We start from the raw sequence: 13,098 nt of genomic DNA on the forward strand, positions 1-13,098 counted from the left end.
AGAAAGCTAGATATAATGTAATTTTCCTGTTATCTCACGATGTGGAAGCCATAGGTAAGAGATCATTGCTCAACGGAGGCTTTGCCTGAAAAATAATCTAAAGTTGTTAGAGCCTTAGCAATTTCAAACACCAGTAGTGCCAAAGGAAAAAGAAAAAATGAAAACAGAAAATGAAAGGAATGGATAAAAAGAAAATATTTTCTCTTCATTCTTGGTTTCATTGCAATGGATACACGAATTGACAGTACTTTGTTTACAGTTTCAGGATTCAGGCCTCTCTAATATAAAAGCATTTATTTCAAGTAAATATTTTATTATTACTATTTATTAACTTATTATTGGACGTATAGGTTTGGAGATTGAAATCATGGCTTTGTATATATTAGTCTCGTTCTACAACTTAGCTGTACCCAAGCTCTCTTGTATAGTTTTGAAAATTGTTTATGAATTCTTCAATAGTTAAATATTATACTTTTCATCTTATATTTTCTCTCCCATCTTTTCCCCTATGTATTTTATTTTATGTGTTGAAAACTCAATTTTATCTTCTAAGCTTAGAAATTTGCTTTTGAGTTTACAGAGAAGTCAGTTATTTGTGACATCTTTTAAAATTATATATAGATATAAGTATTTCATATATATGATTGATTCTTAGAGTTCATTGCAATAAGCAACATTTATCTGTTCATATGCAAATAGCTATTGAGCCATTGTGATCCTCTCCTAAGAATAGCTTCCATTGTTCTTGCCATGTGAATGCTTAGAGTGCTGTTAATCATATCCAAGTTTAATTATTTGTCTTTTACTATCTATTGGATTAACTTGTAGATTTATGGGCATATCTAGTTATTAGAAATGAGGAAAACCATGGAGCATATATTTAATTGGATCTGGTTTATTTCCCTTAATAGCATTCCCCCCCCCCAGTCTTTCCATTTCTTCAGAATGGGGTAATACCATTCTTTCCCATGGAAGCACAAAATTCCATCAATGCAACAGAATTCAAGATCCAGAAATGAATCCATTCCTATAGGCTCATAATCTTTAATAAGGAAGCCAGAAACACAGGATGGAAGAAAAACAGCCTCTTCAAAAAATTGGTTTAACTGGCTCTACACAGAAAACTGAAATTAGATCATTTTATATCCTCCTGCACCAGAATCAATTCCAAATGGATTGAAGAGCTCAATGTAAGTCCAGATGCCTTAAGAATCTTACAGGAAGAGTTAGGGGAAACATGAGGGCTCCTTGGAATAGGTCAAAATTTCCAAAGTAAGTCTGGATAAATGGGATTACATCAAACCAAATCAATCATTTGTCAGACTCAAAAGCAATGAAAAAAAGAGATAGTGTAGCACAGATTTATTAGGGAGCAAACCTACAGATAAGAGCCTCAGCCAATGGTAAACCCTTTCTCCCTTTTCTAACTAGGTTATTTATAGTGCGTTTACATGAATATAAGTGTTTTCTGATGGGGATTAATCAGAAAACAACTAATGGTAAGACAGAGATAGTATGTGAAATGAGTTGTAGCTGGAGAAAGGGAGGCATTAAGGCAGGAGTGTCTAGTTCAAAGACTTGGCTTGGTGCCAGCTAAGTAAGGCATAGCTGCACAAGGGAAGAGGGGTAAAACAGGAGTGGTTGTAAACAAAAGCAATTGTCTGAAGCCTCAAAATAAGGACCTCAGTCTGTGTGGACCAAACAGTCTCTAACAATAAGTTTTATTTAAATTAACAAGCATGATTTTAAATTTTGCAGAGTGGGATGGTACATAGTCACAGGCAATTTCTCCTATGTCAGGTAATCCAGTCTACTCTTTCACATGTTACCCAGTAGCCAGGTTTCAACGCAAATGACTACAATGAGATTGTACAAATGAGGCTGTGAATTTTCCCTCTCATGAATCAAAATTCTGTCAAATGATTTCTGTCTTCCAAATGTTTACACATTTCTCAGGATCTTTTTTTACTATTTTGTCTTCATTATTTAATCGTAGTATATTTTGTTGTTGTTGTGTGTATATGTCATTTTTAGGGCTTGACTAGATGTTTAATGGTCTCCCTTGTATGTTTTGCTCATGGCTGATGACACTCTATCCTTGAGTCACATGCTCACCTTATGTTTCTTGCTGGATAATTGGAGATAAGTTTTCACATTTTATCTGTTTGGAATGACACTGAACTAAAATATTCAGGTCTCAGCCTCCTGAGTTCTAGGATTATACACATGAATGGCTAACACCAATCTTTGCTTTACTGTTATTTTAATTATGTGGTAGTGGAAAGTGGAAGTATACTTGTGTTAAGTGTGCAATTTTCAAATACAAGTTTGAATCAACTTGATATAATATAACTGTTATTAATTTTAAAGTTAAATCAATGAGTGTCACACATTCCCACAGAAATATAATTGAAAATAAAAGGCATAATTGTTTTCTTAAACAATCAATGAAACCATAAATTACTTTCACTTTACAAATCATGTTTTATTTAACTTAAATTAGCAGACTTCCTTGAGTAAAAGTAAATATATTAATTGTATACCACAAGAAACAAAGTTATTATAGTTAAGAATAAATATTTCATCACACCCAGAAGATACGTTTTATTATATTCTCACTAAAAAGAAACGTTACATGCAGAAATTAATGGATATGATGGAGCTTATCATTACACAATATATAAATAAATGGGATTACCACTCAATACTTTAGAAATATGTAAAAAGTAATTATGTATCTAGGAGCCAGTAGCTCATGCTTGTAACCCTAGCTACTAATGAGGCTGAAAGCTTAGAATCATGGTTCAAAGCCAGCCTAGGCAGGAAAGTCGACGACCTTCTTATCTCCAATGAGCCACCAAAAAACTGACAGTGGCTCAAGAGGTAGAGCACTAGTCTTGAGCTAAAGAGCTGAGGAACAGTTCCAGGCCCAGATTTCAAGTCCCACAACTGAATAAAAATAAACAATTAAAATAAATATTTTGACATAAATGTTAAAATATCTATTCTAAAAATTTTAAATCCTCATAGACATACTAGTTTATATAAATATAGAGAAGTTTTTTTTCTGGATTTAGTTGTCATTGAATTTTGTAAATCACATATTTGTCACTCAATTCATATTTGTATGTTTATATACTTATATACCGTAAGTATAATTAAATGATATGTGATAAGCAATACTGTTTTAGAAATTTCACTTGGCTTTTTAACCCTTCTACCCTAAAATCGATATACCCTCCAACCTTATCAGAAATTTCATGTCATTGGAGCAAAAAAGCATAAGGTATAATCATTGTTTGGAACAACTGTAACATTTTACATGAATTTCACTTAGTTTAAGATCCAAAACATTCATGTCATCTTAACCATGCCAATAATAGCAAAATGTCTTCTGAGCTTTGCAGTCTCTTAAGAGATGAAAATCTTTAATTATACATCTAGTTTTTTTCTGCCTAACATCTTATATCTTAGGAAGATCTTTTTGGGTAACCCTCTGTTCCTGACTAGAAGACCACAACAAAGGCAATATGGAAAATACTTGAAAACAATTAAAAAAGCAATCACAAATACTCCTCTAATCACCAGTTTCAATGAGAATATACATTAAAGTAACACGTTTTTGTTGCATTTAAAGAGCAATAATGAAACTTTAATTAGCAATGAAGAAGATAACAGAAAACAGTGTTTGAAAACATCTTGACTTTGAACAATTCAATATAAGCATAATGGATTTATCTTGTTTTTCTATGGAGTTGCCAAAATAATAGAGAGCAACACCCAAAGGCAGGAAAACACCTAAGCCAAAGCAGTAAACATTTGTTTATAAAATAATCGTGAGGGTGTGACTCTTCCAAAGTCAGGCTTGCAAAGAGGAAAGTGTATTTGCTTTGGAGTGAACAATAAAAAATATAAAAATCTTTTATTAAGGTTTTACATATCTTGACTAGAACTTCTCATGTTGGAGAAGAGGAAAGGTATGAAAAATTTCAAGATTGTTTGACTATTCCCGAAGATCATTCTTATTTATTAGCTATAGCCTGGGTTACACTTAGTATCATGCTTGTTTAAATTTAGAAGCATTATTTGTTTCTGGGTTATAAGCCGCAAAGCCTTGAGTATTAATAAAGGTCATTTCCTAAGAGGTGAAAGTTGCTGTGTAAACAAACCTAAAATATCAAAGACAGCATAGTGGAAACTATTTTCTAGCTATATGACAATCTGTGGTGTAGATTTTGTTTCGCATTGTTCCAGGGAACTCATTTTTGTTATCTTCTTTTTCACCATCTAGTGTTCCTATAATATTCTATACCATCCTCTGATGACTATAACTTTACTGGATTCTCTAATTTCTCTGTTTCTGTTTTACCTTTTTTTAATTACTTTAGAAACTCTAACTCAACATGACATAAATTATCTTTATAATATTAGCAAACAGATTTCATTTCCATATTCTTACCCTAGCCTTCAACATAATTTTGGTACTTAGTGATCCCCAAATGTGAAAATAAAGACAGGGAGCTTCTTATTTAGATATTATTTAGAATTTCAAGGCTTCATTAATTCCAGGCCCTTAGTAGTATGTACATCATACATGTGTACTAAGCTGGCGGCAACTTTTTCTTATTCTCAGAAACTAGGAAACATGGTGTCCCTGTAGTTTCATTAGGAAAAGGCTATAGTTGAATTAATTTACTAAACCAAATCTGCTGTAAAGTATTTCTGCAAGTTATTTGGCTTAAATAATCCGTATTTACCATTTTACAGTTCTAAAGGACAGAAATCTAAAAGAAGTCTCACTAGATTAAAATAGAGACACCCACAGAGCTAAAATATTTTTCAAATGATTATAGTGGAAAAGACATTTATCTCCTGTTCTGCCTCCCAAAAATTCAGAATCTGGGTTGTTATTTTTTCCTTTATCTTCTAATGTAGCATCTTTATATCTTTTTGATGGTTCTTACCTAATCATGTCCCTTTTGAACTACACCTGGGAATTTTAACTACCTTTGAGTATACTTCCCCCATATGATAATTATTCAAATTTGTTCTCCTTGGGTAATGAGAGGTTATTATTTTACAAACATATATATAATGCAAATCTACAATTGAAGGATTAGGTATGTGGGAAAGACAGATATTCTGTGAAGGTATTTTGCTATGTACAATGAGTGTGTAGCATTCTTTCTATTATAACCTGTTATCCTTTCATTAACTTGAACAAGATATTTCTTCAATGAAATATAACTAGAAAATATTTATTCCCTGAAAGCAATTAATCCTGATTAAAACATTGTCATGTACTAGAAATCATAAATGCTTGAAGCAGTTCTGGCACTATCACATTTTATATATTCTGCATACATTCTTCTCTTTTCAAGAGCATTTGATTGTTATTATTTTGGAATTATGGTTAATATTTATTTGACTGCTATTTTTAAAGAATGCATCACCCAATACTGGTTCTCTTATTCTAACTTTTTTGGGTCTAATCTATTTTTGAAAGAAATGCAGCCATTTGAGTTACATGAACTGCTTATTGAAGTTGAATCAGCATGGAGAGGAAAGGAAGAAAATTGATGACTTTGTGAGTATATTACATTAAAAATATATCTACAAGCTATTTATCTTAAAAACTACTATTTTTCATTATATAAGATTCTGATATAATTTAGTCTCTCAACTCACACATTGTTAATGCAGTCTTATTTCATGCTTGCCAAAAACAAACACAAAATTACTATTTATTTTTAAATTATCATTTATTTTATAAAATATATTTTTAAAAATTATTCGAGGGAAATGGTTTATTAGATATTTAGAGTCATGTTCAGACTCTAAGGTGAAAGCCAGAGAAGGGAAAAAAATCCTGATTTTATTCTCCCTTGAGCCAATCTGATTTACTTCATTTGTTTCTGAAAGAATGAAATTCTTGATTTGAAGCCTTTTGCTTGATATCCACAATGTGTCATTCTTCCATTATTAATAGAATATGTAGAAAGGAAGAGAATTCACACTAGAAATAGGAGAAGAGGGAAAGAGAAGAAGAAATCTAGATATTTTATTCTTCCTCATCAAAATCACAAGGTCCGGATAATGATAATGGATATTAGACACAGTGCTCTAGAGTGATTAAACCCATCTATAGAAAAGATAACCCTACAAGTGATCACATGGAAAATGCTTATTTATAAAATATTGTAATAATTTCCTACAGAAAATGTTATCTATTTGTTAAGTTCTTGGTTAGGATTTGTTTAATTCTGGTGTGCTATAGTCAACTATCATAATGGTGTACAAGGATGGTAAGAAATTAACATCTTAATATCACCTTCTAATATTAGCTTAATTCTGCCTGTCTTATATGTATGTGGCTGTATTTGAGTTTTGCTTCAATTTCACATGCTATATTCTTCCAGTATATAAACTGAAGGAAGACTCCCTCTGAAATATGCTATTTTTATGGCTAAGGGAAAACAAGTCAGCTTTTAGACACAGACAATGAGATAGAAATCTTCCCCTAGAAATAATCTTTCTCCACTTCTGGTTCACTTTTGTAAGCTGAAATAACTCATATAACCCATTTTGACATTGCAGGTAGAAGTAAATCTCACCTACAGAAGCTGATGCAACAAATAGAGTAATATACCAAGGTATGCAACACTTGAGATAAAGAGAAAAAAAAGAGAACTATAATATAATCAATCATACTTGTGCTCACATGTCTCTGCAGGAAGGAAGGTATTATATACCTTTGTTTCTAAAACTACTGAGATTTTCAAATCACGTCTTTTATGCTTGGATGTTACAGGCATTAGAGAACATTTTGATACTGAGACAGCATAAAATCTCGAAGAAAGCTGGATTAATCATTTCAATACTACCTTTTGTTCTCCAAGAAAATAAACCATTTTAAAAACAATACTTTATAATTTCTTACCTAGTATCTTTTATTTTCCAGAAATGGATTTTGTTAATATATGTGACTATCCAACAGAATAAATGTCTTCATTTATATGCATCTTGTGCAGACAGCAAGTCAATTAGCTGTAAGTGTGAGTTCATCAGTAGCACTTTTTCAAACTGCAAAACTTCGTTTAAATAGAGATACAGGTGGACCCATTGCAACAATGAGATGTACAAGACGTTATGTCGAAAAATGAACTTTACAACTTTGGTGGGGGAGGGTAGCGGGGAGCATTGAGTGGGGAGACATGGGAAGGGATGGGAAGGGGAATCAAAAGAGGAGGCTACTACGCTTGCTAAGAAATGTACTCATTATTTTGCCCATGTAATTGTAACCCCTCTGTACAGTATTTTCACAATAAAATAATATAAAGAAGAAAAATAAATAAATAAAACTGCAAAAAATTTGGACAAGGAGATAATACATATATTTTTTTCCATCATCAACTACCAAACCCTCCTTCTTCCTTCCTAAGAAACACACAAAATTAATAAAAAGTCATAGATATTTGGCTATTGATCTTGAAAATGAAAGCAAAATGTTATGGATGTCTGAGATGATAGTTAATAGTGTTTTACATAGTAATGTCACATGCAACCACCCTATGAATCGTGCAAGTCTTAACACTCTTTCCTTAGTGATGTAATAGGAATGTCAGCTTTACTGGATGTAGTATTGTTTTCCACTTCCTTTCCTACCACCTGACCTAAATTATAATACATATTATGGGTGTGTTCTCTTTTTTTCTGATAAGATTTGCTAAGTGTCTGTCAATCACTTTGATTTTTCAAAGAATCAACTCTTTGTTGTGTTGATTCTTTCTGTTTTTTTTTTATTCTAATTCATTTAATTCTGATTTAATTTTAATCATTTGTTTTAGTCTACTGCATTGGGGTTTATTTTACTGCTCTTTTGCAAGGAGGCCCAGATGTCTCATTAAATTTTTGGTTTCAGATCTCTCCAATTTGTTGATGTAAGAACTGAGAGCTATAAACTTGCCTCTGAGTACTGCCATGGCTGTTTCACAGAGGAGCTGGTAGTTTGTATGCTCATTTTTGTTGAATAACATGAACACTTGAATTTCCTTTCTAATCTCTTCCATGAACCAATCGTGATTCAGCAGTGTGTTGTTCCGGGTCCTTGCGTTGTTACAGGATCCTCTTTGGTGGTTTTCAGTGTTGAGTTCTAATTTTATTCCCTTGTGTTCTGAGAGAAAGCAAGGTATAAATTCAATGTATCTGAATTTGGACAAGTTTGCTTTGTGGACTAAAATGTGGTCTATTTTGGAAAATGTTCCATGTGCTGCTGAGAAAACCATGTATTCTGATGCTGCTGGTTGAAATATTCGGTAGGTGTCTGTTAAATCTAATTTACCTATGCAGTTGTTTAGATCCGCAATTTCTCTTTTCAGTTTTTGCCGAGTTGATCTATCTAGTGGGGAAAGTGGTATGCTAACGTCCCCAACAATTAATGTCCTTGGATCTATTTGGGATTTGAGGGAAAGTAGTGTTGCTTGGATAAATTTGGGTGCTCCGTTGTTTGGCGAAAAGATATTTAGAATTGTAATATCCTCCAGAAGTAGATATCCTTTAATTAGTGTGTAGTGACCTTCTTTATCTCTTCTCACTAGTTTTAGTTTGAAGTGTATTTTATCTGATATTAGTATTGCAACTCCCACTTGATAATGGGGGCTGTTTGCTTGGTAGATTTTGTTCCAGACTTTCATATTGAAAATATTTTTGTTTTTATGAGCAAGACGTGAATCCTGAAGGCAGAAGATGGAAGGATCTTGCTTTTTAATTGAACTAGACAGTCTATGTAGCTTAATTGGAGAGTTAAGTTCATCAATGTTGAGAGAGAGGACTGAGAGGTATTAGGGAGTTCCTGCCATTTTATCCACCTTCTTGGGGGCTGAGGCAACTGAGTTCTTCCTATGCTGCTTGGATTCTCAGTTTGGGTTTAGTTTCTTGGCCTTTATTGCGGTCTTGTTGGTTTTCTATGTGTAGGACATCTTTAAGAATCTTTTGTAGGGCTGGTTTGGTGGAGATAAATTGTTTAAATTTTTCATTGCTATGGAAGGACTTTCTTTGACCTTGGGTTATGAATGAGAGTTTAGCTGGGTAAAGTATTCTTGGTTGATATTTGTTTGTCATTAGGGCATGGCATATATCGTTCCAAGGTCTTCCTGCTTGAATTATCTCTGCTGAGAAATCTGAGGTGATTCTAATTGGTTTCCCTTTATAAGTGATTGATATTTTCTCCTTGATAGCTTTAAGGATCTTTTCCTTGGTCTGAATTGATCCTGCGAGGATTATACTGTGAGAGTGGGATGTCCTGTTTTGGCCATGTCTATTTGTATTTCTAAAAGCTTCTTGTATCTTAATAGGCCTATCTTTTTGCATGTTTGGGAAGTTCTCTGCTAGGATCCTGTTAAACAAATTTCCTAGACCATTAACTTCTGTTTCTAGGTGCTCCTCTACACCCATTATCCTCAGATTAGGCTTTCTGATGGTTTCTTCCATGTGTTGAATAGATCTATCGTATTTCCTGGATTTTTCTTGAATGGTTGTATGTTCTTTCTCTATAATATCTAGGCTGTCTTCAATCCCTGAGATTGGACCTACTATCAAGTCTTTCTACTTTGTTATTTATTTCTTTTCCTTCTAGTTGGTTGGCTTTGATGGCTTCCAATTCTTTGTTGGAGCTTTGTTTTAGATCTTGTATGAACTTCTTTACTTCCTTAATTTAATGTTCAGTGTTTATTCTCAAGTCACTTAGTTGATTGGTTATGGTTTCCTTGGACTCCCATTACTTCTGTTGGGTTTCAGTCAGCGTTCCCTTTGTGGACTTCCTGACTTCTTTCAGCTCTCTGTTTATAGATTCCATGGATGCCTTTAGTGATCTTTGTGTATTCTCATGCTGCTCTCTCAATTCCTGTATCACTATTTGATTAGCTTCCTTATGTTCACTCAATTCCTGTAGTTCTCTTTGAGTGTTCTCAGCCTCCTAACACCATTCCTGACTTTCTCTTTGTCTCTTCTACTCCAACTCCCGCAATTCCTGTCTATCTCTTTGACTGATCTCAGCCTGCTCACACCATTCTTTTATTTCTCTTTGAGTGTTCTCAAGCTGCTCATACAATTCCTGTGTCAATCTTTGAGTAGCTTCCTCAGGCTCATGATATTCCTGTATTGACCTTTCGTTTGTCTTCTCTCTCTTCCTATCATGCTCACACGAAGTCTTTGCAGGTTTTCAATCTTTTCATTTATCATGTTTACCAGTAGTGTTTGCAGAGTTTTTTGGGAACTCTCCTCTGGATTATTCATTTTCTGTTCTGTCCCCTGATTACCATGAGTGGGAGTTGAGATACCCGGATTTACCATTTTTCTTGTGTTTTTCAGGTTTGTTCTGCCCATTTGGGATGAATGAAACACCAGTTTTGTGCTAGAACACTATCTTTAGGCAAGCATCAACCAAAATCTGTAGTTGCAAAGTAAAAAGTCTGCAGATACAATCTAGTTCAACAGATATATATATTCAACATCAAACAAGTATGTATTAGTGTGCTGCGAACTGCAAAGAAGAATTTGGCAAAGCAGACATTATTAGGTTAAGGGAGAAATGTGGATAAAAATAGGAATAGAGGGATGTGGAAATGTAGAGGGAGAGTTAACTTGACTAAATACTAATATCTAAGTGGGAAATAGGTTGGATAGAATGATAGTAGAGAGAGAGAAAAAAGAAAGAAAAAAAGGGCAAGAAAAAATAGAAACAAAAATTAAAAATTAAAAGTGAAACACATAAATTATGCAAATTAACAAAGTAATATTCAGAGAAGAACGAGGATAGGATAAGAGAAGTGAAGGGATAGAATGAGATGTGAAAAACTTAAAAATAAAAATGCTTAAAATATCATATAGGTACATAGAAGTGATACTGCTATTAAGGAATTTAAGTCTAAGAGTTTTTGAACTGAGTAATAAATTTCTGGATTAAGTGTGTACAAAATGGGGGATAATGTTTAATAATCGACTACGGGTATATCTGAGGATGAGCAGAACAGCAATTAAGTCACACAAAGATGAACGAAAGAGAGGAAAAGTGAAAAGAATGAGAAACAAAGAAAGAAAGGAAGAAAGAAAGGAAGAAAGAAAGAAAGAAAGAAAGAAAGGGATCAAAAGTCTGTAGAGCTAAACAAAAACATGAATAAAAAGAAAAAAAAGAAAAAATCATACACACACACACACATATACCCTTAAAATAAAAAGTATAAGAGCAAGAAAAAAAGAGTTAATAAAAAATATTTTTTAAAGATAAAAATTAAAAAGTTTTAAAAAATTATAAAATGTACAAAAAAAAAGAATTCTTTGGTATTTTTTGGTGGGGATGGGTAGATCCTGTATCTCCCTTGTGTCTGTAACTGTCTCTAGTTGGAGTCTCGGGTCTGCTTGTGGTGTTTGATTTTCCTGTGGCTTGGTTGGTCTCTTAAGTCAGTTTGTTTGAGCAGGCAGAAAAATGCTCTGCTTTACCCAGAATTTTGTCATCCTCCTCCCAGGCTAGTTCAATGAGAAGGAGATCTGCTTTGAGTTTCACAAAAGAGGGAGATGGCTGTTTCTTCTAGTTTGGAGATGCTGTGATGAGGCTAGTTTCTGGTAGGGTGGAGGCCTTTTAGCAAACAGTAGCTTTTCCCTGGGGGGCTAGCTTCTGAGACACTGACAGAGCCCAGCCTGGAGCCATTCTCAGGGTTTATGTTTACTGAATGTCAATTGATTGTCAAGGCTACTATAGGGAGGTGCAGCCTCTGGCTCTGTTTACCCAGAGAAGAAAGCCACTCCTGGGGCTGGTGGAGCTTTCTCAGCTGTGCTGGGTCACTTTCAGCTGGGTGTAGCTGAGCCTGGAATGTCATAATAGGTTCCTGTGACCTGGTAAATGACTCTTGTATTCTTTCAAGGCCTGAGTTGGAGCTAGCTGCTCAGCCAGGCCTTTGTCAGTATCAAAGATGGAGATCTCTGGTATTGGGGAGGGGAGGGATGTTCTTAACTCCTCTGCTCCCTGAGAAGGAGTGAGGATGTCAGGCTTCTACTCATGCCAGATTCTTGGTTCTTGGGACGTCTCTGCAATCTGCAGGATGAAGATGTCTGTTCCTTGTCAGTTCTTCCTGGTGTTGAGTAGAATCAACTCTCCTGCTGCATCTGGAGTCGTTGCCCTGGACTCTCTGTGTTGCAGGTATGGTGGCTATGGCCGCCACAGCGGTGGCTGCTGACAAGTGCACAGATCTGTTTCCTTGCTGGATTTTCTCTCTCTGGCCTAACTCTGTGGACTGTGATGGCACACTTGGTGTGATTCTCTGGCTTAGGACGGTTCACTGGAGCACTAAAACTGCTTTCTATGTGAGAGCTTGTTTAGCCTCCAGCTTCTCCTCTGCCATCTTCCTGGAACTCCTGTATGTATTTTTATTTTGTCAAGCACTGAGCTTGAACTCAGGTAGTGGCAGTTCTGCCTCAGGTTTGATCACTCTAGGTTGGGGTGCAGCCACTGGACCCATAGCCGAACCTGGGTTCCTGGGTCCCAATGGCTGACAGGAAAAAAAATTTAATGCAAAACAGAAAAAACACTGGCAATTTGCAGATGGCTGCCAATTTTACATTTTTTTTTTTGCTAGGTGACCATACTGGGTCTGAATGACACAGTTGAAAAATGTTGGTAACCTGGCATTGCTGAAAGCTGGCAGGCTACCAAGGAAGCCATAGGCCAACACAGCAACATAGGCCCTGTGTTTGAATCCCAGTCCTGACCCCTAAGAGATCTAAGAGTCTCGTTCCTAATCATAGGAATACCGATGGAAGATTATGAATAGCAAGGTTGAATTAGTTATTTCTGAATACTATTATACAATTAGAGTGATTTTAGGAGGCCAATTGATTTTAATGAATGCTTTTTGACATATTCAAAAATACTATTAATTACATGTATGCTATAGTTTCAGGACAGTGGTTGATTTAATTAATAATTCATTAAGGCTGAAAACAATAATATTAATTACATGGAGGCATAATAAACACCCAAGAATTGTCAGGAATATAGCCTATATAGCTGAATAATGTGTAGACATCTCCGGCACTCTATAATGA

The sequence above is a fragment of the Dipodomys merriami genome, unplaced genomic scaffold (assembly GCF_024711535.1).
Source record: "Dipodomys merriami isolate MVZ:Mamm:240054 unplaced genomic scaffold, mDipMer1.0.p SCAF_93, whole genome shotgun sequence".
NCBI classification, from domain to species: domain Eukaryota; kingdom Metazoa; phylum Chordata; class Mammalia; order Rodentia; family Heteromyidae; genus Dipodomys; species Dipodomys merriami.